This window comes from Lissotriton vulgaris, chromosome 1_1 (genome assembly GCF_964263255.1).
Source record: "Lissotriton vulgaris chromosome 1_1, aLisVul1.2, whole genome shotgun sequence".
NCBI lineage: Eukaryota > Metazoa > Chordata > Amphibia > Caudata > Salamandridae > Lissotriton > Lissotriton vulgaris.
This window is the reverse complement of record NC_141685.1, coordinates 732770356-732796826: the sequence shown is the minus strand read 5'-3', so window position 1 is coordinate 732796826 and position 26471 is coordinate 732770356. Positions and strand designations below refer to the sequence as shown.

At 50.0% G+C, this 26471-nt stretch overlaps 1 pseudogene; it reads right to left on the bottom strand.

Annotated features, from left to right (window-relative positions):
* Nucleotides 1-495: 495 nt before the first annotated feature.
* Nucleotides 496-26471, bottom strand: part of LOC147747727 (uncharacterized) — an 83625-nt pseudogene continuing 57649 nt past the window's right edge.

Below are 26471 nucleotides of genomic sequence, written 5' to 3'. Positions count from 1 at the left end.
TCATGACAGTGCAAAAAACAATTTCTACTGTTGATCTCTTGTTTGTTAAACAGATACAAATGTGGTGACATTTTCTGTGGCGTCTATACTAATTATTGATGTCCTGTCAAGTTTGAATCTGCAAAGAAATTTCAATTTCTGCGTTTCAGCGCAGCTACATTATCCATGCAAATTTGATGTGTGTTTCCTAAAACTAATGTGTACTGTGACCTGTGTAATTCTGCGGAACCTTTTTTAGCACATCCATTTATTAGCCATGGCTGGTTCACTACTTACTTAGGTTCTGAACTGTCCCTCACCTGAAATGTTTCTATTGGGGTTTGGGATTTTATATTTGTGTGTATATGTCTATAAAATGTATTCCTATTATTTCTGTACATCGGTGCCTCCTCTAGTTGATTCTTCAATATTTTTTCCATCTACTAGGGGGATCACCTTATGCTTGCTAATCCATCCCTCAGCTTCATTAGTGGTTTTCCTAACCAAAAAGGCTCCTCACATTTTAGCTGTCATCCTTTTTCAATATGCTATTGCTACCTGAAAAACAAGACACATCTAGAGAAATATTGCTATAAAAGGCAACAAGGCCTTAAACAACCCCGACATCCAGGACGGCACCCATTCAAACCAGCCCTCAAACCACCCGTCGGGGGCATCCCCTTAATCAACCATTTTCTTGTGTAGGTCATGCAATGTCTGAACGGCCTCAGTCAATGTCGCATTGTCCTCATCGTCCTCAAATTAAATCAGGGTCGCCAAGTGACCTTATTCCCGCCAAGATGATTGGCCCCATGATTTCCCTCCTGGGACCTCCCATGTTAGATTTGGTGAACATTTCACTAACAAAAGGTCAGGTTCCAGCAGACTGGAAAAAGGCGGTGGTGAACCCGATTAGGAAAAAGGCATCTTCCCCATGGACAGACCTCTCCAATTTACGACCTATCTCCCTCCTACCCTACCTGGGCAAGGTTACGGAGAGGCACGTGAACACCTATCTCTCTCAACATCTTGAGGCGACGGATGGCCTGGACCATTCGCAATCGGGGTTCAGGCCAAACCACAGCACAGAATCAGCCCTTCAGACGGTGACCAACAACATCAAAATGGCACTGGATGATGGCAGCTCAATGATTCTGGTGCTGTTGGACCTTTCCGCCGCTTTTGATACGGTGTCTCACACGGTGCTCCTCAACCGACTAGGCGAGGTGGGTGTAGAGGGAGAGGCTCTGGCATGGATGAAGAGCTTTTTGACTGGTTGTTATCAAGAAGTTAGGCTGGGCTCCCACAAATCCACTCTTAGGGAGCTCAATAAGGGAGTGCCACAAGGCTCGTGTTTGAGTCCTACACTCTTCAATGTGTATGTGGCCCCCTTAGCCAACTTAGCAAGATCTTTCGGCTTCACCCCAGTGTCGTATGCCGACGACACCCAACTCCTTTTTCCCTTCAAAAACCTTACACCTGCAATAAAAAGATCTTTTGCAGATGGCATGAGAGCCATTGCAGAGTGGATGTCATCTAACTGTCTGCAGTGTAATGTAGGGAAGACGGAGGTCATGTGTTTTGGGCAAGCGGCGACACACTGGGCATCCGACTGGTGGCCCTTAGAGCTGGGCCCTGTCCCTATTCCCAAGAGTACAGTCAGGAACTTGGGAGTGCTTTTTGATCAGCAACTTACTTTCAAAGGCCACGTTAATCAAGTTGCTGGAAACTGCTTTCGGGCTATTGGTATGTTAAGACGTGTCTTCCCCTACATACCGGACCATCATAGAAAGACGCTTGTACAGGCTCTTGTCATCAGCAGGGTTGATTACTGCAATGGTTTGCTCCTTGGAGCTAACGAGGAGCAACTTAGTAAACTGCAGGTAATCCAAAATACAGCTGCAAGGATTATCCTGAATGCCCCTCCAAGGACACCCTCATATCCCCTGCTGATGAGACTCCACTGGCTCCCAGTGAGGAAACGAGTCCAGTTTAAAACGCTATGTACTATCCATAAGAGTATGATAGGGGAGGGCCCAAAATACATGACCAAAATTTTCCAGCCCTACACTCCAGGGCGCCTTTTGCGCTCCAGTCATCAGCAGTTACTGCAAGTACCCAGAGTAAAAAAGACCAGACAAGGCGGCCGTGCACTAGCCCATGCCGGACCAATACTCTGGAATTCTCTGCCCCCGGAATTAAGATCTCTCTCTAGTCACCTGACTTTCCGGAAAATTTTAAAAACCTATCTGTACCCTAGCAAATAATGCCCTGTAGCTTTTTACTTTAGTTTGGACATACGATTTAAATCAGAACTCTCCTTGTTGCAGCAATAGCGCGGAGATACCCCTTCAGGGGTCTAGTCTGGCGCTTTACAAGAATATAAAATAAAATAAATAATAATAATAATCGTTGGCCGGCACATAGCAGACCAACCCAGTCTTCTTACATACCCCTCCGTCCATGGCCGTCACGAAGTCCAGTACATGGGCTACATACCATCAGTCTAAGGGCTTGGAGTTCTTCCTTGATGGTATTGAATCTATCTTTAATTGCATTGATTGTCTTCATTAACTCCCAGCGTGTCGCTTGCAGCCAGCGAGCAGTTGCTTTTGCCTGAACAAATGGTAGGATGCTACCAAAAAAGAGCTGGGCATCGTTTAATAGTCTGTATTCCTGTGGGACTTCTTTCCAAACTGGCGTACCATGCTATTCCACAGTTTTTTGTCCGATGTTGATGAAGCAAGGTTGTTGGATGGCCTATGATGTGGTCATGTAACTGGGAAATGTCCACACCTGGTATCACCAGTGAGGGGGTGTGTAGAGCCACAAGGGAGCAGAGGCCATTCCAGTTCGGGGGGTGGTTGCATGCACAGCCTGGCCCCCCACATCCAATAGTGATCAGTCAGGCTGGAGGTACCGCCCTGCAAGTCTACGTTGTAGGTGATAATCTTGCAGTTGAGGTTGTTCCCAACCTCAACCTACTATCCCATTTCCTCTGAAACAAAGAGAAAACTATTAACTTCATTGCTTTTCTTGGTTGCGTGGTAATTCCTGTCCATGTATATCTGTATAATTGCATCCCATATTTCTTGACAATGGCTTATCTTATCAAATCTTAAGTGACCGTTTGTCTTGGTAACATCCCATAATGATATTGCTCTACGTGTGAACTTGGCTCCAGTGTGCCATTTGTCATGGGCAAATACTGATCCCTTCCTGTCTAAGACCTGGTCTGCTCGCTCAGTCAGGGGGTAGAGGGTTAGCTAAATAATTACTAAATTTGAACGATGGTTAAGACCTTCCAAAAATGCCTCGGTACAGTACCCCTTTTCCCACCCTGTGTGTGCCCTCTTTTGCCCTGTCTTTTTCATTCTTGATATCTCTTCCATTATCTCTTTTTTTTCTGTCAGAACTTGTAGGACCTCAGGAGTGGTGTCCAATCTAGTTGTTGTAACTCGTGCAGTTACAGGGACAACATGAGTTGGTTGTAGCTGTGCTTTTATTCTGCATAAAAGGAGGTGCAGTAGACGGCATGTAATATTTAGGGATACCTCTTTAGGGAGATGAAATCTGTCTACTGCAGCAGCACAGGGGATGAGTGAGCATATATAACAGCTTGTGTTGGATATGCCTACGCTATACATGTACTGGCACCACATATTCTCAAATAAAGCAGTATGGAAAGGGTGATGGTCAGTATCATTATCGACAGTTCTGCACATGCTTGTAATAGTTGATGTAGGATGAAAGGAATAAAAATGCACTAGGGCTAAGAATAGTAGTATTAGTGCACAAAGAAAGAAAAACAAACAGAAAATATACAACTGAAAAGAAGCATTGTTTATTGTTGACATGACGGAGGGGGTTTTTACTCCGGTTGCTCCTCCTGTTCTCCCCCCTCTTTTTCCTGCTCGATGTCGGAAGGGATGGATTGGATTGCATGGTCTGGGCTAAGTGGATATCTGTCAGATGAATCCATGGTTTGTGGCCTTAAACTTTCACCCCTATAATCGTGCTTTCAGTCACAGGAAAGGGTCCATTATATCAGCTATCCTTCAACTTGCGCCCAAAGTTTTGGGTGTAAACTAACGTTCCCAATGGCATTGGTGTCTGTTGGTCATCTACATGAGGTGCATGGTCGCGCTTGTCAGCTATACGGTTGGAGAAGAACTGAGCAATCTTTGTTAACTTTGACATATATACATTCATTTTAGTTTGTACAACTTCAGGTGAACTCGGTCTCAAACTTCTGCTTTGTTAATGGCACAAATGTGCTCATTGTTCGGCCTGTCAAAATTTGATGAGGAGTCAAATGGGGATCTGATCCTGGGGTGTTTATTAAGGCAAAAAGTGCTAGTGGGAGACAGTGCATCCATTTCTTTTGCAATGTCACACATAGTTTACTTATTTTATTCTGGAGGAGGCCATTAAGGCGCTCCACAATACCTTTGCTTTTGGGATGGTAAGCTGAAGACAGTTTGTGCATTATTCCCAACAAGGTGGTAAAATGGGAGAAGATATTATTGACAAAGTGGGAGCCATTGTTGGATCTGATCGCCTCTGGAATGCCCCACTGGGATATTACCTTGAGGATCAGGAAAGTATCAGCAGACTTGACATCACAGTGGACACAAGATCCTGCTTCGATCCACCTTGAGAATGGGCAAAATACAACTATGAGGTAGCGTTAACTATGAGGTAGCGTTAATTTGTTGCAGGGATTCTGCACATACACAAAACTATGCACAGGAATATGGGCCCTCAGTGCATAGGGGCTATGCCTTCCTACCACCTTAGTGCCCAGGACCGACTAGCGATGGTGTCTCATTTGCTACCCTCCTCACATATGGAGAACCTAATGATCAGACACCCCATAATGCACAACTTCCGGATCTCTCATGAATCGAGGTAACAAAACACACCCTTTCGCCAACACTCGTACCTGTCCACAGTAAGATCTGACAGTCATGGAAATATTTCAAAATGTTTATTTTATCTAATGTGCTCTAAGATGCAGTATACGTACGGGCCACAACAAGAGTAAATATGCATAACACAAATATAGTTAGCATTGCAGCAAGACCATACATAACAAAGGGAGACATCATTATATAAAGACCGTGGAGTAAGGACTATAGTGCCTAGGCTCCCTCCTCGTGGATAGAATAGGTATTGTTATATAATAGAAGATCTCTGTGCTTTGTCAGCAGACCCCATACCTTAGGACATAGATCGTCGTTCTACATCAAAGGTGCGTGTTGCTATGCTCCCTGGAAAGGTCTCTCTCCAAGTGTGTCTCACCCAAGCATGCATCCCCATTTTTTTTTTTATTTAAATCTGTTTTAATGATTTTTGCATTCTTATGAAAGGCAGCAGGTGCTTGGGAAGCTGTTTTTACAGTAAAAATAGGTTGGGTTATGATACATGTGTAACCATCAATCATCAGTATGACATGCATTTCTTTTTACGTTTGTGTAAGGCGTACAGTTGATAACGTACAATTCCTTCTGTAAGAGACCAAGGATCGCCCCTGATCTTCGACCAGTGTAACATTGTGTAGAAAATTACCTCTAAATACAATGAAGTATTGTTGGGACAGTTATGATGATCCGCAAAAGTCCTTCCAGTACATTCACCATGGGCCTCCGAACAGATGATGTATCAAAGAACGAAAACAACATTGACCGGTCCATATGTATTTATCCCCCCTCTGTCGTCTCCCCCCCCCCCCCCCCCCCCCCCCCATGCACGCGTCTATCTAGCAATTTCTAATCTGCCTAACATTTGTCCCCTCCTGACTGTGGTGTCCACTTCTGCGCAGGCATTTAGTTAACTCCTATGTGTTCACGGAATATCACAGCCTCCTCTCTGGGGGTGTATGTGGCTCCCATTACTGGCTCGCAGTCCTCCTGATCAGGTCGCCCCTCCGAACCTCCTCCCTCAGCTTGCTGCAGTGCGTGGAGGAAGACATCCCCTTTGGTTGCTATGGATTCTTTACGTAGCCCCAGTGTTTCTTCGTGATGAATGGCAGTTCCCCCCGCTTTGGCCCATGCTAGCAGCGGTGATGCCACACGTGTGTGCGGTGGGTCCTTCGTTAAAAGTCGCTTAGCGACCACTATCCCCAGGTCCAGAAACCTGGATATTACCTTTGTGGCAGGGGCCCTCCGAAAGTGATGCAGTAGGTATACTGTCCACTCAAAGGGTAGGTCGCGATCTGTGCATGTATGTAGCAGTCTGCCTATTGTGTGCCAATATGGATGTTTTCTAGGGCAGCTCCATAGCATGTTTATCAGTTCAGCCCCTGGTTCAGCACATCTTGGACATGCCGCATCTGTGCGGTGAAAGTAACGATTGATCGTTGCCGGCGTGAGGTATGCCCTGTGAACAATGTATAGCTGTATTTGCCTGAATCTCATATTTCTAGGTACGCGTACAAGGCTCTTTAGTATCCGTGTCCATTCTTTATCCGCTAGTTTTCGCCCCAAGTCTAGCTCCCATTTATGGCGAAGTGGGTCTAAGCTGAGTGCCGCATGGGTCCGAAGAGATGCCGTGAACCAGCGTATAAGGTACCGTCCACGCCCCATGATATGTAAGTACCATATGGTGAGGTGTGGGCTCAGCTCGGTATTCATGTCGTCCACCCCCCCCCCCCCCCCCCCTCCCCTCCTCTTCCTCCCATCTGGCTGTTAGTGTAGGTATCAGTGAGCGATGTGTTAGGAATTGTCCCGTTGGGAGCCCTTCGTCCCCCACTAAAGACATATACGGTATGAGTGCCCCATCACGGTACAGGTCTCCTAATGTCTGTAAATCTTCCATTTAGCTATTCCATGAGTGAATGGGACGCAAGTACTGCAGGCCCGCTGGGAGATACCTCTAGTGGTATTGCTGGTGCTTGGGGGATAATGTTTCTGGTGATAATTAGATATCTGCAGTAGCATTTGTATGCCACCGCTAGCAGTAGCAGTGTTGGTGGTGTGGCCTTAGTGGCGGGTTGAAATTGCCTGACTATTTTTTCCAGCGAGTATGGTGGTAGTGTGGTTGCCGTGTCCGCTTGGTTTCTATCCGCAAGCCAGCGGGCTATCCACTGCAGTTGGGCAGCCAAATAGTAGTGCTCAAAACGTGGTGCAGCAAGGCCTCCCTGGTCGGTAGGCAAGTATAGTTTCGCTAATGCCATTCTGTGTCTTGTGCTTCCCCATAGAAAGTCCCTGAGTAGTTTAGTTATGTTAACAATGATTTGTTAAGCGCACTGACACAGATTCGTTTCCTGGTGCTGTTGAAGACGGAGTACGAAGTCAGAGTTTAAAGCCTGCAGAGTTAGTGGTATGCTTGTTCGTAGAGCCAGGTCTTTAAGGATTTCCTAAATGACATGAGGTCCGGATATAGCCGGATCTCAAGAGGAAAGGCATTCCACAGGCGAGTTCCAGGGTGCCGAATCTGCAACTGCCCGAGCGTTTGCGTTTAAAGGATGGTGTCTGTAAGAGACATTGGTGAGCCGAGCGTAGATTTCGGGACGGGACATGCTTCATGATAAGTTTCGTAATAAATGTAGGACTTTTGCAGTGAAGCTCTTTAAATATCATACAGCCACCTTTGAAGGTGCAACGCTGGGCCACAGGGAGCCAGTGAAGTGTCTTCAGAAGGGGGGTGGCTGATTGACATCTGGGCTGGCTCAGAATCAGTCTGGCTGCATGATTTTGCACCATCTGAAGGCGTTTCAGAAGAAACTGAGGGAGGCCCAGATAGATTGTGTTTGCGTAATCTAGGTGGGAGATCACAGTAGCGATCACCACCTGTGTCAAAGCTTCCAGGGTCAAGAGGCGAAAAACCTTCCGGATTTTTCTCAATTGGAAGAGACACTTGGAGACCACCTGACCCACTTGTGAGCTCACTTTAGTGAGCGTAACAAAAAAGGTTGCTGGGATATATAAAGGCTAGTTGGCGACGTAGTACATGAGTCTGGGAACATCACCATCTTGGCAAGTGCCACCCTGCCAGTGACCGCCAACTGAAGTGTGCTCCAGAATCACATTTGCGACTGGATTGCTGTTAAAGCCCTCCCCAGGTTCCCTTTAACAAGTCTCTCGGTTGGCGGTATATCTGGATCCCCATGTAGCAGAAGATGCTCTCTCTCTCCATAGCACTCTTTTACCATTCAGAGTGTATCCTGGGTCTCGACCTCCCTCATTGAAGGCATATATGAAGGACTTGTCAACATTCACTCTCAGTCCAGAGATAGCGGCGAATTCCTGCAAGAAGTGCGCCAGTTGATCAGGTATTCTCTCTATGTCCTTAACTCTGAGTAGAGTGATACCTGGTGTATTTCATCTCCCAGGGGTATACCAGCTCCTATTGTCATTCGCATCGGCTCCGCTAGGGGCTCTATCTCAAGCGCGAATAGGAGAGGGGATAAAGGGCAGCCTTTTCTGGTGCACCTGCGCACTGGTATAGCATTAGATATGTACGGTCCTAGTCGCACACGGCCTGTAGGATTTGTGTACAGCAAGTTGACCATTTGGAGAAACCCCAGACCCGGATCGTATCGCAATAGTGCTGCAGATAGGTAGCCCCGTTCTAAGCAATCTAATTCTTCTTCCAGGTCTAATATGAGACACCCCGCCCTGTGCCATTCCTGTATGGCATTTGTTGCCACCATGAAAAACTGCCTCCCATTCAGGGAGGTGCTCCGTGCGGGCACAAAGCCGTTCTAATTGGTGTGGATCAGTTCGGGGACCACTTGTGCCAGTCTTTCTGCTAACACTTTGGCGAGTATATTATAGTCCGTATTGCGTAAGGCTAAGGGTCTGTATGAATCCAGGGCCGTGGTCTTCCTATCTGGTTTTAATAAGAATACGCCCTCTAGATTGGTACAACTGGGCATAGTGTTCCGTCATGGCCCTGTGTGTGAGCTGTGTGTGCGGTTAAATTATGGCATCGTAATCGCTCCAGTAGGTCTTCGTGTTTTGCGCGTAGCCGTTCCAGGCGGCTCAAATCCTTTGCAGCTCTTCCCCCTCACGTTCGCACCCTAGCAGCTGGGTTTCTAACTTCGCAAGTGGGCAGACAGTTGCCTACGTATGTTCCACGTGTCCCCCAAACAGTGCCCCCTGATCGTTATTTTAAAGGAGTCCCATTCTATGAGCGCACTGCTCGCAGTACCCTCGTTGAGTTCGAAATATGTGAGGATGGCCGTCTCCAATGACGAACGGAATTCTGGATCTTCCAGTGCAGTTGTTTGGAGACGCCATGTGGGTATTGGGGGGTGGTCCGCCTCCCAGCTAAGCTGCATCCACAGACAGTTATGATCGGAATGTGTCCGACCGAGTTATTCTCTTTTCACGACAAGCTGGAGCAGCAATTGAGAACCCACTAGTCTGTCAAGGCATACATGTAGGTCATATACCGCTGAGTAATAGGAGTAAATATGTTCAGTGGGGTTTAGAACACGCCATACAGCCGGAAACGCCCAGTGAGTGAGCCAGTCCGTGAGTGTGAGCGTTAGACACAGCAGAGGTTCTGTTAAGAGGGGGAAACTATCTATTTAGGTCAACGTTGAGCACCAAATTGATTTCCCCTCCCAGCATCCAGGGAAGCCCAGCGTAAGGGTCAGTGCTTGTGATGTACCAAAAAGGAGGGCCGGTCCACGTTTGGGGCGTATATCGATCCTAGCAGTATCGCTTGACTATTGAGCTGTCCTCGTACGATGGTGTATCTGCCCTCATCATCTATTGCCACTTCCTCGCAGACGAACAGGGTGCCCACCCTCACCCAAATTAACTCGCCTCTTGCGCGTGCGGAGTACACAGCACCGTATACCTGCCCTCCAATGCCTGCACAGTCTGTCTAGTTCTACTTGTGTCATGTGTGTTTTCTGTAACAGGGCAATGCCTACCTAATGTCTCTGGAGGTAGGCGAATATTGAATATCGTCGTGTGGGTGTATGCATGCCACATATATTCCATGTTAGTACATTAGCTTGTGCCATTGCTAGTATGTGTAATCGCCAAGGATTGCAGGAGTAGACATTGCGTTGGTGAGTGCGCGCCACGGGTAAGCAGCTGTGGACCGGTCTGTTGCAGCGAAAACATCAATTCAACTTTAAACATCATAACAACTGGGGCGAACTCTGCGAAGATGTCTGTCCAAACTTCGTATCAGATTGTGTGAAGAAACGATCCCAGTGTAGTGCTTGGTGGGGTCGTGTGTGCAACCGGCGCTCTACTGTGACATTTCCATTCCCTTCATGTTCAGTAGGTGTGCCATCCGGTTAATCGTCTAGGTCAGTGTGTGGGCACAGGTGAATGCAGGTTTTTTTTGATAATCAACTTTATTAGGCATTTAAAACAACAAAGGAAATTCATTAGTGCAGCTCATTCAACACATACAGTAATGTACAATCGTTAAGCCGTATGTCGGGTCAGTCTTCTCCAGTCCGTATACAAATCTTGTATCGTTAGACAAAAGGCAGGAGTCGCGCAGTATATCTCCAGTCCCGGTGGAATGAGATTGAACCACTTCCCCCAAATCCTGTGGAACAGTTCCGTTGCCCCCCTGGCTTCAAAGAGGGCCTCCTCCTGGGTCCCGCACCAATCAACCCCCCCCTCCTCCACCCACCCACAGTAGGCGGCGCGGCTCGGTACCAGGGCCTAGCTATGTCTCATTTGGCCACCGCTATCTCCGTCCCCAGCAGGCGCTTGTCCGACCTGGAACCATCCAGACCGTCAAAGACCCCCCAACAGCAGCCGCAATGTCTCGTGGGGAACATCCCAGCCCAGGGCCCTTTGTGAGCTCACGCTCCAACCCCCCCCTCCAGAACCCGGCGAACCCGAGGCAGAGCCACGCCATGTGATAGAAATCCGCGGGCGCTAAGCCGCACCTTGAGCAATTTGGGGAGGGTCGTAGTCGGGCGCAGAAGAGGCGCTCAGGGGAGAGGTAGGCCGCATGCAGATAGTAAATTTGGACCAGGCGTAGTTTGGCCGATGTGGTTAGGGTTCTAGGCGCCATGGGGGCATCCCTCCATTCCGCCTACTCCAGGGGACCCACCCACTCCTCCCAGCGAGCGCGCAGCGTGTCTAGGGACGCAGGGCCATTATTGACTAGGGAACGATAGATGCGGGATACCCGCCCCTCCCCAAGTTTCCCATCATTACCTGGGCCTCCTGCGGGCGGACTGGCAGTGGGAGATGCGTCTGGAGCTGCAGGTATCGAAAGTGCCTGGTGTGGAAAAGGACATGGTTCCGCTGTAGGTCCGCTAAAGCCCGGATGTGATCCCTGACCCAAACGTCCCCCAGAACCGAGACATCAACCAGATCCTACCGACGGAACCCATCCAGGGCCGCCACTTCCCGGAGCCAAGTGCCATGCCACAGTGGTGTTTGTCTAGTAAGTTTGTGGTTCCAGCCCGTGTAGCGCAGAGCTGCACGCCAAGCCATGAAAATCGTCCTAGTAATAGGTGCCAAAGAGTGCGGCACAGAACTGCCATACAAGAAGGCTTGGATTCGGGGGAAATCCGTTCTTGAGTTCCACCCGGTATGCTGGGTCGGACCAGCCCCCCGCATACCAGTCATAGACAACAAGGAGTTTGGAGGCAAGGTAGTAGAGGAAGAGGTGAGTCACCCCAGTCCCCCGTCGTAAGGGGGAATTCGGGTGCGTGCCAGGGATAAACGCGGGCGACCATTCCCCCATAGAAAGCGGGTCAGAAGACCGTCTAACTCGCGGAACCAAGCGCGGGGGAGGGAGAGGGAAGTGTTCTGTAGGACGTAGAGAGAGCGCGGGAGGACCATCATTTTAAAGAGTGCTCTCCTCCCTAAGGGGTTGAGGGGGAGCGACTGCCACTTTTTAAGCTCAGCCTTCATTCGGGCAACCAAGGGGGCAATATTCATTGCCTACTCCGCTCCGGCAGGATGGATATCCATATCCCTAGGTATTTGACTGATTGGCGCCGTAAAGGGATGTCCGACTGCCAGTCGAAGCAGTCTCTCGAGGGGTGTAATCGGAACAAAGTAGATTTAGCCACGTTGAGTTGGAGTCCGGAGACCTTTCCGAAGGCCGCGATGGACAGCAAGCTCTTAGGGCCCGAGGTCGCCGGTTCTGCCAGATACAGGACCACATCATCGGCGTAGAGGGCTATTTTATCTATGTAGCTCTCGTTCCAGGTCCAGCCTTGGACAAGGGGGTCCTGGTGAATGATCGCTGCCAGGGGCTCCATCGCCAGTGCGACTTGAAAAGGTGAAAGGGCACACCCATGGCGCATGCCTCGATGAATTGGAAAGGCCTCAGAGAGCACTCCATTGAACAACGCCCGGGGGTTGGCATAGAGGACCCCGATAAGACGGCGGAAGAAAAGACCAAATCCCATCGTCTCCAGCACATCCTTTAGGTAGTCCCAGTTCACCGTGTCAAAGGCCTTTTCAAAATCGAGGAAAAGAAGGGCCAGGTAGGGGGAGAGTCAAGCACAATGGGCTAAGGCCAAGTGGAGGCGCCGGATGCAATGGCGAGTGCCCCGATCGGGCATAAATCCGCACTGATCTGGGTGGATCAGGTCCGGCAGAAGAGGCTTGGGCCTCTGGGCTAGTATGGTGGCGTAGAGCTTGATCTCTGTGCTGATGAGCGAGATCGGGCGGTATTCCGCGCAGCTCGTGGAGGGTGGGTGGGTCTTGGGGATGACCACTATTGTGGCCAGGTCGGATTCGGAGGGAAAAGATCCGGTGTCTGCCACATGGTGAAAAAGGGTCAGTAGCTAAGGGGCCAGGGTGGCCCGGAAGGCGGCATAATATTCCTGCGGGAACCCGTCAGGGCCAGGCGTCTTGCCGGGATGTAATAGGGGAATAGCCTAAAGCACTTCCTCCAGGGTGATGGGGCGATCTTAGGCCTCCCTGGAGTCCCGCGGCAGCGAGCGAAACATAGCACGCAAAGACGCCTGCTATGGCCTCCGGTCGTATGCAGGGTGTCGTCCTGCGCCTGGATCTCTGGGATGATACGGTGAACGTTGGGGTATGACCCGAGATTGTGGAGGAGCTTACCATTTTTGTCGCCCCACCCGTATATGCGCGCCACCGAAGAGCGCCAGAGCATCTGGGCCAAATTTAGGGAAATCTGCCGGATTTCCTCTCGAATTAGTGCTAGTTGCCGCGTAGGGTCGGTCCGCGCGTTCGGCGAGTGCTTGTTCCGCTTCCATCCGCGCCGCCCTGGACTCCAACTCCACAAGTCGGCCAGCTGGTTCGCTCGTTTGGCGTGTACAAATCCTCTAGCCACCCCCTGAATCACGGCCTTACCGGCCTCCCAAAGGGTACCGGGCGACGGGACCGACCCCTCATTGGTCAAAGTAGTGGGTTAGCTCCTGATCGAGTGAGTCCACCAGCTCGGGGTCCTGGAGGAACCAGGCGTTAAGACGCCACACTGCTCCCGGACCTGCCGAAGGCGAACAGTCAGAGGGAGATGGGGGAGTGGTCCGATAGCCCTCGGGGTAGAATAGCCACCCCGGAAACCGAGTGACAATCAGTAGCCGGAAGGAAGAGAAGGTGAATTCGGGACTGGGTATGGTGAGAGGCCAATGTGTGGGTGAATTGCGCCTTGCGAGGGTGCCAGACTCTCCACACGTCGCACAGTCCCAGAGTGGAGGCCCATCCTGACAGGGCTGCAGTGGAGGAGATCCGAGCCGCGGACGGGGTGCCGGTCGTGTCGCACCGGGGCTGCATGACAGCATTGAATTCGCCCCTCACCACAGTCATGCCCCGTGGGAGGGTGGAGAGGATTCCCGTAAGGCAGCGGAGCGTCGTGGAAAGAGGTGCAGGCGGGATGTACAGGCTCAGGATATTCAGGGGGCACCCCTCCAGCACACCCGAGATCACCACGTAGTGCCCCTGAGGGTCGGTGTCAACCCGGGTGAGGGTGAACGGCAGGTTCTTCCTAAGTAGGATTGCCACCCCCTGGGACCCACGCGCAAACCCAGAATGCCAGACAATCGCGAACCCACAGCGGGCCAGGAAGGTACACTGCGTGCCTAGGAGGTGGGTCTCCTGGAGTAGGACATCCGCAACATGAGGGTGGGCCTATCGGAGGATGGCCGCGCGCTTAATGCGGTCCAGGAGGCCGTTAACATTCCAGGAGAGGATGTGGAGGGGTTTAGTTGGGGTGTAAGCCATCAGGTGGAAGGCAGTTGTAGGAAGGCCGATAAACTCTGGGGGGGAAGACCCAGGAAGAGGGGAGAGTCAGCACCGTGGGGACCAGGGGGAGGCAAACCAGGCCTTCCGGCGGACTAGAGGCGCCAGGGGCCGATAGGGAGAGGGTGGGCAAGGGGGGGGGCAGCCACGGGGTGCCTCTCATGGCGGCCCCTCAGCGGCTAATAATAACAAACCAGTGAGTCATTGGGACTAGGAGTCAGACGGAGACCCTTCCACTGCGACGTGCATAGGTGGAGAGCTGCAACCTGCCACCCGCGAGTGGCAACAACATGGGCCGAGGAGCTGGAAAGACCAGGCAAAGGGCTGCCCATAGGTGGCCAAAAACAACAACCAACCAAGGGGAGCCAACGGACTCCCTAAAAACACCCCGCACCCTACACTTCAAAACAGGAAGCATCTGTCGCCCCAAAGTCATTCCCACAAACAAGAAACAGCGCCTTGAAGGGGAAGGGTGCTAAACTAAAACGGTTAGCAAAGGGTAGGAACAGTGGTCAACCCATTAGGGAGGACCCCCCTCCATGGTGTAGGATGTTTACCAACAGTGACAAGTGAAAAGACCTCACATTTGAAGGATAGGAGAAAAGAAGGGTTACATTCTAGAGATAGTCTTGTGTCTCTGGGGTGGTGCAGAAGAAATCTCAAGCCCCCAGCCGCAGGGCCTAAAGAGTTTCAGTGGGTCCGGTTATCAGGCCCCAGCCGAGTTCAGTCCCGGCGCCTCGAACATGGGCGCGGGTTCGGGCCCAGGATCAGAGCATTGCATTGCGGTGATTCCGCCAGTCATGAGTCGAGTCCTTCTCGGATCTGCGAATCATCGGGCTCCTGGAGAGGTTGGTGTCCGACATCGAGCATCGTAGGGCATCTGAAGGTCCGGGGTCACCGCCCAGGTCAACTAGGGACGGAGCCAATGGTGGAGGTTCAGGAGCACTCCGGTGCGCCTGGGGTGAGGTCCGCCGGGCCCTCGGCACTGGCGAGTGGGACCCTCGCCCCTCGGCACACACCCCTCCTGCGGGATCCAGTCCTGTGGCGCCTGGGCTTGGGCGCAGCGCTGTTCCGTCGGTCTGGGGCCCTTTCGGGCAGGGACTGGGTCACTGGCAGCCGGAGGGGCCTCTCCTCTGTGAGCTAGGTCCACGCCACCTGTGGGGAGTCAAAGAAGAGGGTCTGCCCCTGAAAGAACACCTTGAGTCGGGCTGGGAAGAGAAGCCCATAGCGTATGTCCATGGCCCTGAGTTTCTGTTTCACCTCCTCGTAGGAGCGACGCTGGGACTGGACTTCCCTTGAATAGTCCGGGAACACCATAATCCTGGATTCTCGATAGTGCACCTACCCCAGCTCCCTGTATGCTCTCAAGATGGCGTCCCTGTTGCGGAAATTGAACACATGGAGGATGAAGGCCCGGGCCGGGGCTCCAGGCGGTGGTTTGGGAGCTAGAGATCTGTGGGCGTGCTCGATCGTGAACCAAGGGAAAAGATTCTCCTTGGGCATCCAGGTGCGGATCCAGTCCTCTAGGAAGGTCGTTGCACCCGCCTTTTCAACCCCCTCCGGAAAGCCCAGGAGGCGCAAGTTATTCCGGCGCGCCCTGTTTTCGGCATCCTCAGCCCTACGGTGGAGCTCCGAGGTCTGGTACTGGAGGCGGGCCACCTGGGCTTTAATGGTGGAGACATCATCCTCTACAGTGGAGATCCAGGACTCCGCTTCTCTAATTAGTTCCTTGACTTTGCGGAGGTCCTGGCGAATAGGGGACACCTCAACCCTTACCTCTCCTATCTTGGTCTCGACAGACGTTTGGGATGCCGGGATCGCACTCCAGCCGGGCCAGGGCCAGGTTTCATCTCCGCGCCAGATCCCTGGTCCACCTTAGCGAATTTGTCCAATGTCGTTTGGGACGTTGGGCCAGAGGTTGAGGACGCGCGGGGTTTGCCCATAATTGCGAAGGGCCAGTCGCAGGGTAGAACACCTCGGCCGCGTGACTGTTTAGGTGAGGGATCCTCAAGTTTGTATCTCACGCAGACCTTGGCACCACATAGGAGAGACGGCTGGGGCGGCGGGCTGCCCAGTGCGGGGGCTGTAGTCCGGTTGAGTCTCTGAAGGTTGATCCAGGCGTGATCGCATCCCCGGGGGAAGGCTTGGGCCCGAAAGCCCTCAGCGAGGTCAGGGAGCAAAGTGGCTGCAGCTCCCCAGCGGAGACCAGGGCGAAACCTGGGACGAGGGCCCACTCGCCGTCCCAGGGATCCCACCCGATACGCCAGTCGATCGGGCCTCCTCGCCGGTCAGAGGGGGGGGGGCGGGATAGCACCACGGCACACCGCACACCCCACCACCCGACAAGATGGCCGAACCTCTCAGCACTGCGTAGCCCCTCCGGTATCCGGGCATCAACCCACCGGGCCGTCGTCAGTGGGTAGATTCCGGGGGGAGTACCAGCCACTAAGCAAGTCGCAGGGACACTGACTCCCACGCTGGGGCGGGGGGGCGGAGACAGAAGGATAGGGTCTCTCACTGCACAGCTAATGTCCGCCGTCGCGTCCCCCAAGAGGGCATGCCAGCACTGCCCTCCAGCGTGGACGCGCGTAGGCCGCAGGGGGCCCGGTGGTGTGGTCGCAGGTAGGGCAGAGAAGCGTCAAGCCACCATCTTAGGGCTCCTCAGGGGCCAGCTGCGACTCAAGTGGTCAACCCCCCCTCCCGGAGCTCCTCACCTCTGCTGCCACTCCTCCAATATGGATCTGCCCGGGATTTTGACGAGATGCTGGCCCAGCACCGACTAACAACACTAGGGGGCCCCCATTTTGTCCGCAGGCCTTCAGTGTCTCCGAGGCGGCAGCAGCGGTAGGGCCCAAACCAGCACGCCAGGACCGGGCAGGCAGACAGCGCGAGGGAGGCTTACCAGAAACTCCCTGAGTCCGGGTGGCGCCTCGCACACCCACAGCTCCTCCAGCTCGATCTCGGACGGGCCCCCACCGCCTCGGCACTTCGTCCACAGCCCCGGGCACCGAAAGTCCTCCTTTGCCGCCACACAGCAACCCCCTGCTCCGGGAATCTGAGGGCACCAGCCGGGGTCCGCCGCCTCGCCCCCTCCGCTGCACGGGAGGACAGGGATGCAGGCACGCCGCTCACCGGGACCCCGAGTGGGAGAGGGGTCCCGGGATCACCAGGAAGACGCCGGAGCGCGCTCACTGGGGGCCGCCATGCTGCCGTCCGGCCTCCGGGACCACAGGAGCGACTCAACGGCTGGGAGCATTAAACCGGCTCGTCAAGGGCACCAACAGAGAGCAAACCCCACAGGGATCAGCACTGGGTAAGCTGATGACCTGCAGGAAGGCAGTTAACAGCAGATGTCATACGGATGGAGGAGGGGGTCCAGGAGCACTCTTAGAGTGCGACCGCCATCGTACGCCTCAGGCCACGCGCCTCGAATGCAGGGGTTATGTGTCATAGGTCGCAGCAGCATGCGTGCAAAGTGCCCTCAGTCATAGTGTATGTGTCTAGGTGGTGCTCCAGCAGTGTGGCCCGTGTGCACTGACAGACATGACATCCCCACCCGTGTAGCAAAATGCCTCTGACCCCTGAGTAATTTAGGGGGCATTATCTTTTGGCTCCACCGATTGACTAGGATGTGATATGGTGACATAGGACTGCTGGGTCATAGACATCGCATGCCACGTGTGATAATTGCCTTAGTTTTAGAAGGCACACGCCATTGTGGCATGGCAGAGTAATGCCGTGTATGCGCCTATTCTCTGTAGCAATTTGCGTAGTATGTCCAGTTCTTATCACTAGTGGTGCCTGGCTATCGTGCAATGCACCTTGTGCGGTTACTGACCCACCAGTGTCGCCCCACGCATGTAGCACTGGAGTTCTGGACTTTTTGGTTCCGTCCAGAGGTGTCAGGGATAACACCGAAGACCCCGGAGTTCCACCTGTCTCGGTGCACAAATAAACAGAAACACGGGCTTCTCGATGGTGGCGTCAAAGACCAAAGGTTTATTACTGCAGGGACACAGAAGTCACATAAACTACACACGGGCAGTGTCTAGGAGCCTGTTCGATTTGTACAAGAAGGGTTGCTTAGCCTTCAGGCGGCTTCTTCACAATGCCAGTACATTCCCAAACCTTTGTGTCCTAAACAATAAATATTTGGCGTTGCACAGGAATCGTCGATAATATTTGATGACAAACATTACGAAGAGGGGTTCCCACTATTCCATCACAATTCCATGTCAACATTTCATTCAAGAGCCGGACCGCCTCATCGTAAATTTCGTTGCCTCCCCCTAATAAAGGCCCAGAAGGAAAGGAGCAGAGCCAGGTGCAGAAGATAGAAAAGCAGGATAAGGGATGTTTGTGGGTCGTAAATGGGCAAGGCTACCGGCTTTGGCCGCCTAATCATGATCAGGCCAACGAACACGAGAACCAGTATAGCAAGGCTGGCCTCGGGCAGAGGAGGCAGCCTTTGTCGAGTCATGCAGCTACAGCATGTTCTGTTCTAAGGTGCACGTGTCACTAGAGAGGTGAATCGCCGGCTAAGCCTACGTGTCCTTAATCGAAATGAAGTAATCAGAGGTCATTGCGTATGTGAGGGCAAGAAACACAAAATGGCTGCCATGATCTAAGATGGATGCCATGGGTAGATTGGAAATGTGTTCGTAACAGGAGTACTCTTGCTCGTAGCATAGCGAAAACACCAGGATATGCTAAATGGACCATTTGCGGTTCGCTGATACCAAAATTATGTATTTACGACAATGTTGAAAACACGGGTTCAAATCGTCACGGAACCTCAGACCCTCCTTTTGCCCTTACATAGGCAATTACTCAGTCTATGTCAGAGTCTAACTCTATGCTCATCAGGTCAGTGACATGCTGTTGTATCATCATCCTTTCTCGTGCCTTTTCTCCAAACGCAGGTGGTTTTCTGAAACAGGTTGCAGCACAGAGACTACACAAAGCGGGACCACACTGGATAATCAGGCAGCATGAGAATAGGAATACTAAGATGACACCAATGACCATCAGAACCTTCCATCCCCACGCTGATATCAGAGTCCACAACCACTCCATGAAGGACCAGTTTCCCTTGTCTACATGTATAGAGTCGGACATCTTGTGTAGCTTAGAGATCGCCTCATAGACTGTTGGAGCATTATTGTGAATAAAGACACAGCAGCTCGATTGGATCATTCTGCATACCCCACCTCGATCTGCAAGTATTACGTCTAGAACCATACGGTTCTGCAACGTCATGAGTCTATCCGCCTGAAGCTCAGCTGTCAAATTGCTAAGGGCACCAGCAGTTTCGGTAATAGTAGATTCAACTACCCGTGTTAGCTGACGTATGTTTTTACTATTGGCCATAGGCCCCCAGAACGGAAGAAAACCTTTGAAGAAGTCTCCAGCTTCCTGACCAGCGGTGTCTTCCTTGCTGAAAACACCTCTTGCTACTCTGGTCTTGTGATAGTCTGAAGAAGCAGTGTATGTTGGAGGCAACAATCGAGCAATATAACATGAACGTGAAAAGTCAGCAGGCAACCATGTATACGCTCTGTCTTGACAGATGAAGTAAGTACCCCTAGCAGTAAGGAAGGCAGGGGAAGAGTTGGACGTAAACACGTAAGTCTCAACGCACTCACTTCTCCCTAGCTGAGCTCTCGGATTTCTCCCATTTCCTTGCAAACAGACCTGACCTCGGTGAGGTACGACCCAGATTGGAGTGGAGCTTTTACGCTTGCTTTCTCCCAAACTAAGGCGATACTCTGTAGAGTTCCAACTCAAATATACTCGTAATTCGTCTCTAGGGTAAGATGGAGTATTATTGACGTCCTTGATCATGTCAATAATTCCCTGGACTAAAGCTTTGTTGGCAGAGTTATATTTAGTGGAACGTGGTGGACGCGGAGGATAGGTTTCAAGGGCATAGGCAAAAATGGTCTGAAAGGCCTGAAATGATCCATTATAACTAAAAGGCAAAACCAGATAGGGAATGCCTTTATCCATAGTGTGGGGTATCAAGCCACACACCCAGCAGTCTGTAGTGTTGACCACCAGTTGGTGTTGGTGCAAGAGCTGTACGAAAGTTTTATTGATAAATTCTGAGCGTCGAGCTTGCTCATGTTCAGGAAACGAGTGAAAAGAGTGCATAGAAGAAACAGTAGAGGTAGCAGGATCAAGGGGAGGTACTGTAGTTACTGGCATAAAAATTAAATTTATACCAAAAACGATTCCACCCACCAACGTTATCAAAACCATTAAAAATGTAATAGCACATTGCATCAGAAAACATTTGCTATGAAGAATTCTGTAAAGTCTGTTTGTGCGAACATAAATCACATTTTCTCGTTGCAGCGCAGGAAGCTCCATCTTCTACAATCCGCTCGCGACCACTGATGATGTGTACGTAGATGAAAATGCCTCTATCAGCCCTGGGAGTTCCCAGAACCAACAGAAAGATCGACCTTGTGTCTGACCCCCGCAGATTCAACTAGGCACACAGCCACGACCCTACGGCTACCCAGACGGCAAGGCAATTTTAAAAACAATAAAACAATAGCAAACTTCCTGGCTGAAGGCAAAGTGTTAAAATTTCAAATGTGTAAAATAGGCAGTTTCCTGCTTTATTTGTCCATATTGCGAGATCGTAAATTGTATCTCAGTTTTGCAGGAACTGTTTGATCAGGAAACAGTGTATTATCAGCAGAGGTTGCAATGTTCAAGTTCGCAGATGGCAAAGTTTCTTCTGATGCAGAGGGCAAGTGTTCAGGAGTCAAAGAAGTAGTTTCAGGAGGAGGGTCAGAGTTCGATGTGTCAGTTATCAGTTCGGCATCGCTGAAAGGGATAAACTTGGGTGTTCGCTCGAACTCAGAGGCACCAATTCCCTTCTTAATCCAGTTGTCATAAGGAAGTGGCAGGGGCACACGTTTGACATGCGTCGCATGTATCCAGTGTTTGCGTCCGGCCACACGAATAGCAGTTCTCGTTGCTAGCAGTACTTGATAGGGGCCGACAAATCTGGGTTGAAGGTTCTTCGTCCTCGCAAAGTTGCGCACCACAACGTGGTCACCTGGTTTCAGCTGATGACCTGGACTCTCCGGTGGCTTTGGCAATGCATCGAAAACCTGTTGGTGAATAAGACTCAATTTAGCAGTCAAGTCGTAAAGGTAATCAATCAACATTGGATATTCCAGAGAACAGAACTCCTTTGGCCTTGGCACTCCCCAAATATTAGCGGGACGACCAAAGACAACTTCATAAGGACTAAGCCCTACTCTAGAATGTACAGTCGCTCTCGTGGATAATAAAGCCAAGGGTAGTGCGTCTGGCCAGGATAAACCCGTGGATGCCTGTATTTTAGCAAGTTTTAGTTTGAGGGTGCCATTGTAACCCTCAATTAAACCAGCAGACTGGGGATGGTTTGCACTGTGAAACTTTTGCTTGATCCCTAAACCGGCACACACACTCTGCATAACTTTCCCTATAAACTCACTTCCGTTATCTGACCATACAATCCGTGGCATTCCGAACCTAGGGAAATATTCCTTGAGGTATTTTGGCAGTTGATAGGGCAGTGTTGTCCTTTAGTGGATATGCTTCGATCCATCTGGAGAAAGCACAAACTACCACCAGGACGTACTTTAGGTTGTTGCAACGATCCATGTGAATGAAGTCTAACTGAATCACTTCAAAGGGGCAAGAGGGAGGAGCGAAGTGACCAGCAGGTGTAGGGACTCCCTTGCCAGGATTATGCATCAGGCATACCATACAATTTTTCACCACTCTCTCTGCACATTTACTAATCCCATCATTCTTCCAGACTGGAGCCAACATCTTACAGATTCCTTTAGAACTAATATGCGCTACTCCATGTGCCATTGTCACCACTGCAAGCACATACGCATCAGGCAACATCCAACGCTGTTGTTCCGACAAATCAATCCAACACCCACTCGAGTCCAATTTACCCGTACTCTCTTTCCATGCACGCTTTTCCTCCTCAGTCGCCTCTTTCTCAATCTCTTTCACACTTTCCACTGTGTCTTCGCACATTCCAGACTCAGAAATCCATCTCGCAGACGTAGCCACATACATTCCACTCATCATATTTCTAGCTGTCTGTTTAGCGGTCTCATCAGCAAAAGCATTCCCACGACCCACATCATCCGTGATTGCTTTATGAGCACTGCATTTCACAATCGTAACTTCAGTCGGCAAGGTTAGAGATTCCAACAAGTCGTTAACTAACTGACCATGTTGAATCTTAGTCCCATGGGACGTAATGAAACCTCTTTCTTTCCACAAACGGCCAAAATTATGGGCCACTCCAAATGCGTACTGACTATCTGTAAACACATTCACTCTCTTTCCCTTTGCTAAAACACACGCTCTCGTTAGAGCGATTAATTCTGCAGCTTGGGCAGAATTCTGACTCACTCTTGCAGTCTCCACAATCGTACTCAAAGTCGTTACTGCATAAGCAGCAGTCACATCACCATTCTCCAATTTAAAGCATGACCCATCAACATACAACGTGCCATCTGGATCTGACAATGGAGTGTCTTTTTTAAATCAATTCGTCCTTTTGTCTCCTCCTCTGTTCTGAAACAACAGTCATGGGGTTCGGAATCACTCGACTCTTGATAAGCCGGCAACAGTGTTGCTGGATTCAATACATTGCATCTTTTGATCTGAATATGACTCGCTAGCAGTGTCAGCTCGTAGCCAGATAATCTAGCACTGGTAAGGTGTTGCGTCTTGGTTCTGTTCATGAGTGTATCCACAGCATGAGGAACCATGACCACTAGCATGTTATTCATCACCAAACCAGCAGATTGTCGAATGGAAGCCGCAGCTGCCGCTGTAGCTCTCAAACAACTAGGCAACGCTCTAGCTACCGGATCTAATGTTGATGAAAAGTACGCACAAGGGCGTTGTTTATCACCGAATCTCTGTGTCAGAACACTCAACGCGCAACCTTCTCTCTCGTGAACATAGAGCGTGAATGGCTTGCTGTAATCGGGTGTACCCAATACAGGAGCTGAACATAGTGCATTTCGTAACTCAGAAAAACTCTCCTGACATTCAGCAGACCATGGCACCGGACTCGGAACATTTTTCCCAGTCAAAGCTACCAATGGTTTTGCTAAAAGAAAAATTTGGGATCCACTGCCTACAATAAGAGGTAATACCTAAAAAGGCACGTACTTCTCTCTGTGTGCGAGGAACACTCATCTGCGTAATTGCTTTTATTCTCTCTGGGGTCAACTTCCTTCCCTCCTTTGACAAGAGATGACCTAGGTAGGTCACTTCTTGGCAGCAGTATTGCATTTTCGAAGGTGACACCTTGTGATTCAAATTAGACAAATGATGCAATAACGAAATTGTAGCTGCTTTGCAAGTTTCCTTGTCATCGGCAGCCACTAGAAGGTCATCTACATACTGCACTAGAGCAGAACCTGGAGGAAGTACAAAAGAATCTAACTGACTTTTTAATGCCTGACTGTAAATGGATGGGCTCTCACAATAGCCTTGTGGAGCGCGTTTAAACCTGAAGCTTCGACCTCCTAGACAGAAGCCGAAAATATCTCTGCTTTCCTCGGCTATCGGAATGCTGAAAAAGGCATTCTTCAAGTCGATGACTGAAAACCATGTAGCTGTTGCAGGAATCAATGTTAACAATGCAGTAATATCTGGAACCACAGGAAACTGCGGAACCACAATTTTATTAACTTCTCTGAGATCGATAACAAACCTATATACTGGAGGCTTTGAAGGATCAGTACGTTTCAAAATTGGCAATACAGGACTATTACAGACATTTCCTCTAGTTTCTTCAACCACCCCTTTCTTGATCAAATCTTGCACAATCAATAAAAGTGCACGTTCGCCTTCACTAGATATTCTGTATTGAGGAATTCGTGGAAATTTGACATTTGCTTTCAAAGTGACTACATATGGTGGTATTTCCAAAAGGCCTACATCGTTAGGACCAGTCGCCCAAAGAGTATCAGGGAGAGAACGCAGCTCTGGCGGGAGTGCATCCATTGACAAGTACATCGGAGAGGTGATTCGTTTACCCAACGTAAGCTGTACTCCTTCCGGAGAACAATACAATGTCGCATATAGGCGTTTTAACAAGTCTAAGCCAAGCAGATTTTCATTACAACCTGTCGTTAAAATCAGGGGTGCTTTCAATTGACACGGTCCAACAGAAATAGACAAAGGACCAGATACTGGATTGTAAACGGGGGCGCCTGAAAAACCTACAGAAACATTTGTTAAGCCGGACAAAGGTGCGCCAGGGAGTTTCGCATGAATGATAGAACTTTTTGCGGCACCAGTATCCAACAGAAACGGTTCGACTACACCTGATGTTGCTACTGCGACATAAGGCCCACTCTGATCCACTGGAACTGATACTACTCCCTCTCTCTGTCCATGGCTGTCCTAGTACTCATTTTGCTGAAATCCCTCGTCATTTTCACAATAGTCTTCGACATGATACTGTTGCGACCTATTCTGTTGAGCAGACTGTCCATTTCGCTGATCAAAGTGATTGGAAGGGCGATCGTTTGTTTGTGGAGGCATAGCACCTCGTCCTCGACCTCTAGAATTTTGCACAAAACCACCACGACCTCTCTGAGCTGCTGCTGCGTTATTTTGCGCTAAGACTGGACACTCATTTTTATAATGACCCTCTTTCTTACAATACGCACATTGATTCCACTGGTATTGCGGTCTCTGAGAACCATAATCTGTCCTTTGATACGACCCTTGCTGTGTATTATTCTGATTCATGCGAGGCGGATATGCCTGTTGCAGAAGAACTTTAGTCTTTAAATCTTTTGTTTTCTTATCTGATTTCTCTTTCTCCTCTTTATCCCTGTTTTCATAATACTGTGCAGTTGCAAGTATTTGCGCAGTTGTAGAGACAGCCCACGCACTCTCGGAATCTTTCAATTTATTGCAAAGCTCTGGTAGCAGATTGTGTACAAATTTATCGACAAACAATCTCTGTCCTCCTTCTGTGCTCATATCCTGACCACTGTGATCTACAAAAGTCTCTTCGAACCTCGTGAAAAAGTCGGAGACACTTTCGTCTTTCTTCTGCCTGCATGCGGACAACTTGTCCCAGTTAACGCGCAATGCTGGCATCAGAGTCTTCATTAAGTCAATTATCCTACCTGGAAGATTAGCAATTAGAGGTTCGGGTTTGGAACCACCTATTTGCTGACCATCTGCTGCAATGATAGCTGCCCAATCACCACCTAGAGCAACTGGATGATTCTCTTTACGAATTTTAGCCCAAATTGGTTGCGGAACTACATTCCCAAATAACATGTCAATGTCCGCTAGATTCATTACACAAGCCTCAACTGTCTGTGCTAACTCCTTATAGTATCCGGCAGGATTCTTACGCGGATCTGGCAAGGCCTGTTTCACTGCTAACACTTCGGCTCGCTTCCACGGAATGTGTATCCACACTCTCTGGAATTGCGCCGCAGCGGCTGCAATACTAAGTCTGCATCAGCTTGTATAGCTTCGCGCCAAATTGGTGGAACCTCTCTCATTGGATATTGGCGATTCTGCTTTGTACTACTGTTCTCTAAGTCCCTTGGTGAACGAAGTGATGGATCATTCCTATAACTTAAAATTAATTCCATCGCTTCTTTTATATTTTGACCTACTATCATACCTGCAGCAAACTCTTTTTGGACCTTAATCAATTCTTCTAAACTCGAGTCAGAGTCATCTTCTTCTAACTCTTCTCGTAAAAGAGAGCACATTTCGTCGAACACATATCGTTGTGTTGGTTCGTTCCACTGCATAAATGTATCCAATACATCTCTAGTACTGTATCTTCTACTCTTCGAAATCCATCTGAGAGCCGTGGAATCTAATATTCCCCGTTCCTCAGTACTTGGGAGCTGACTACGTCTTTGTACAGAGTCAGAAGTAGGAGTCTTAATTAAGGTTTTATAGAAAGGAGACAGAATGTTAGAGACAGAATCAGTGATTCTTCGACGAACAGAAAGTGGAGTCATAATACTAGCAGATGTAGAAAACACAGTAGCAGTTGGAACAGATAGCACAGGGACAGTAGGAGTATCAAGTAAGGTAGCTTGTGAAGCAGTAGGTGTAAGCGATACAGGTATAGGCAAAGAAGTCGGCAACCCAGGAAGAGGGGGTGCCGAAGGAACATTCATATTAACCACAGGAAGTACAGGAGCTTGATTCTGAGGGGCAGGAGCAGGAATACCAGGTTGTCCAGCAACCGGCAATTGAACATTCGGTACAGGCGGAGCCGTAGTACCCTGTGCATACGGT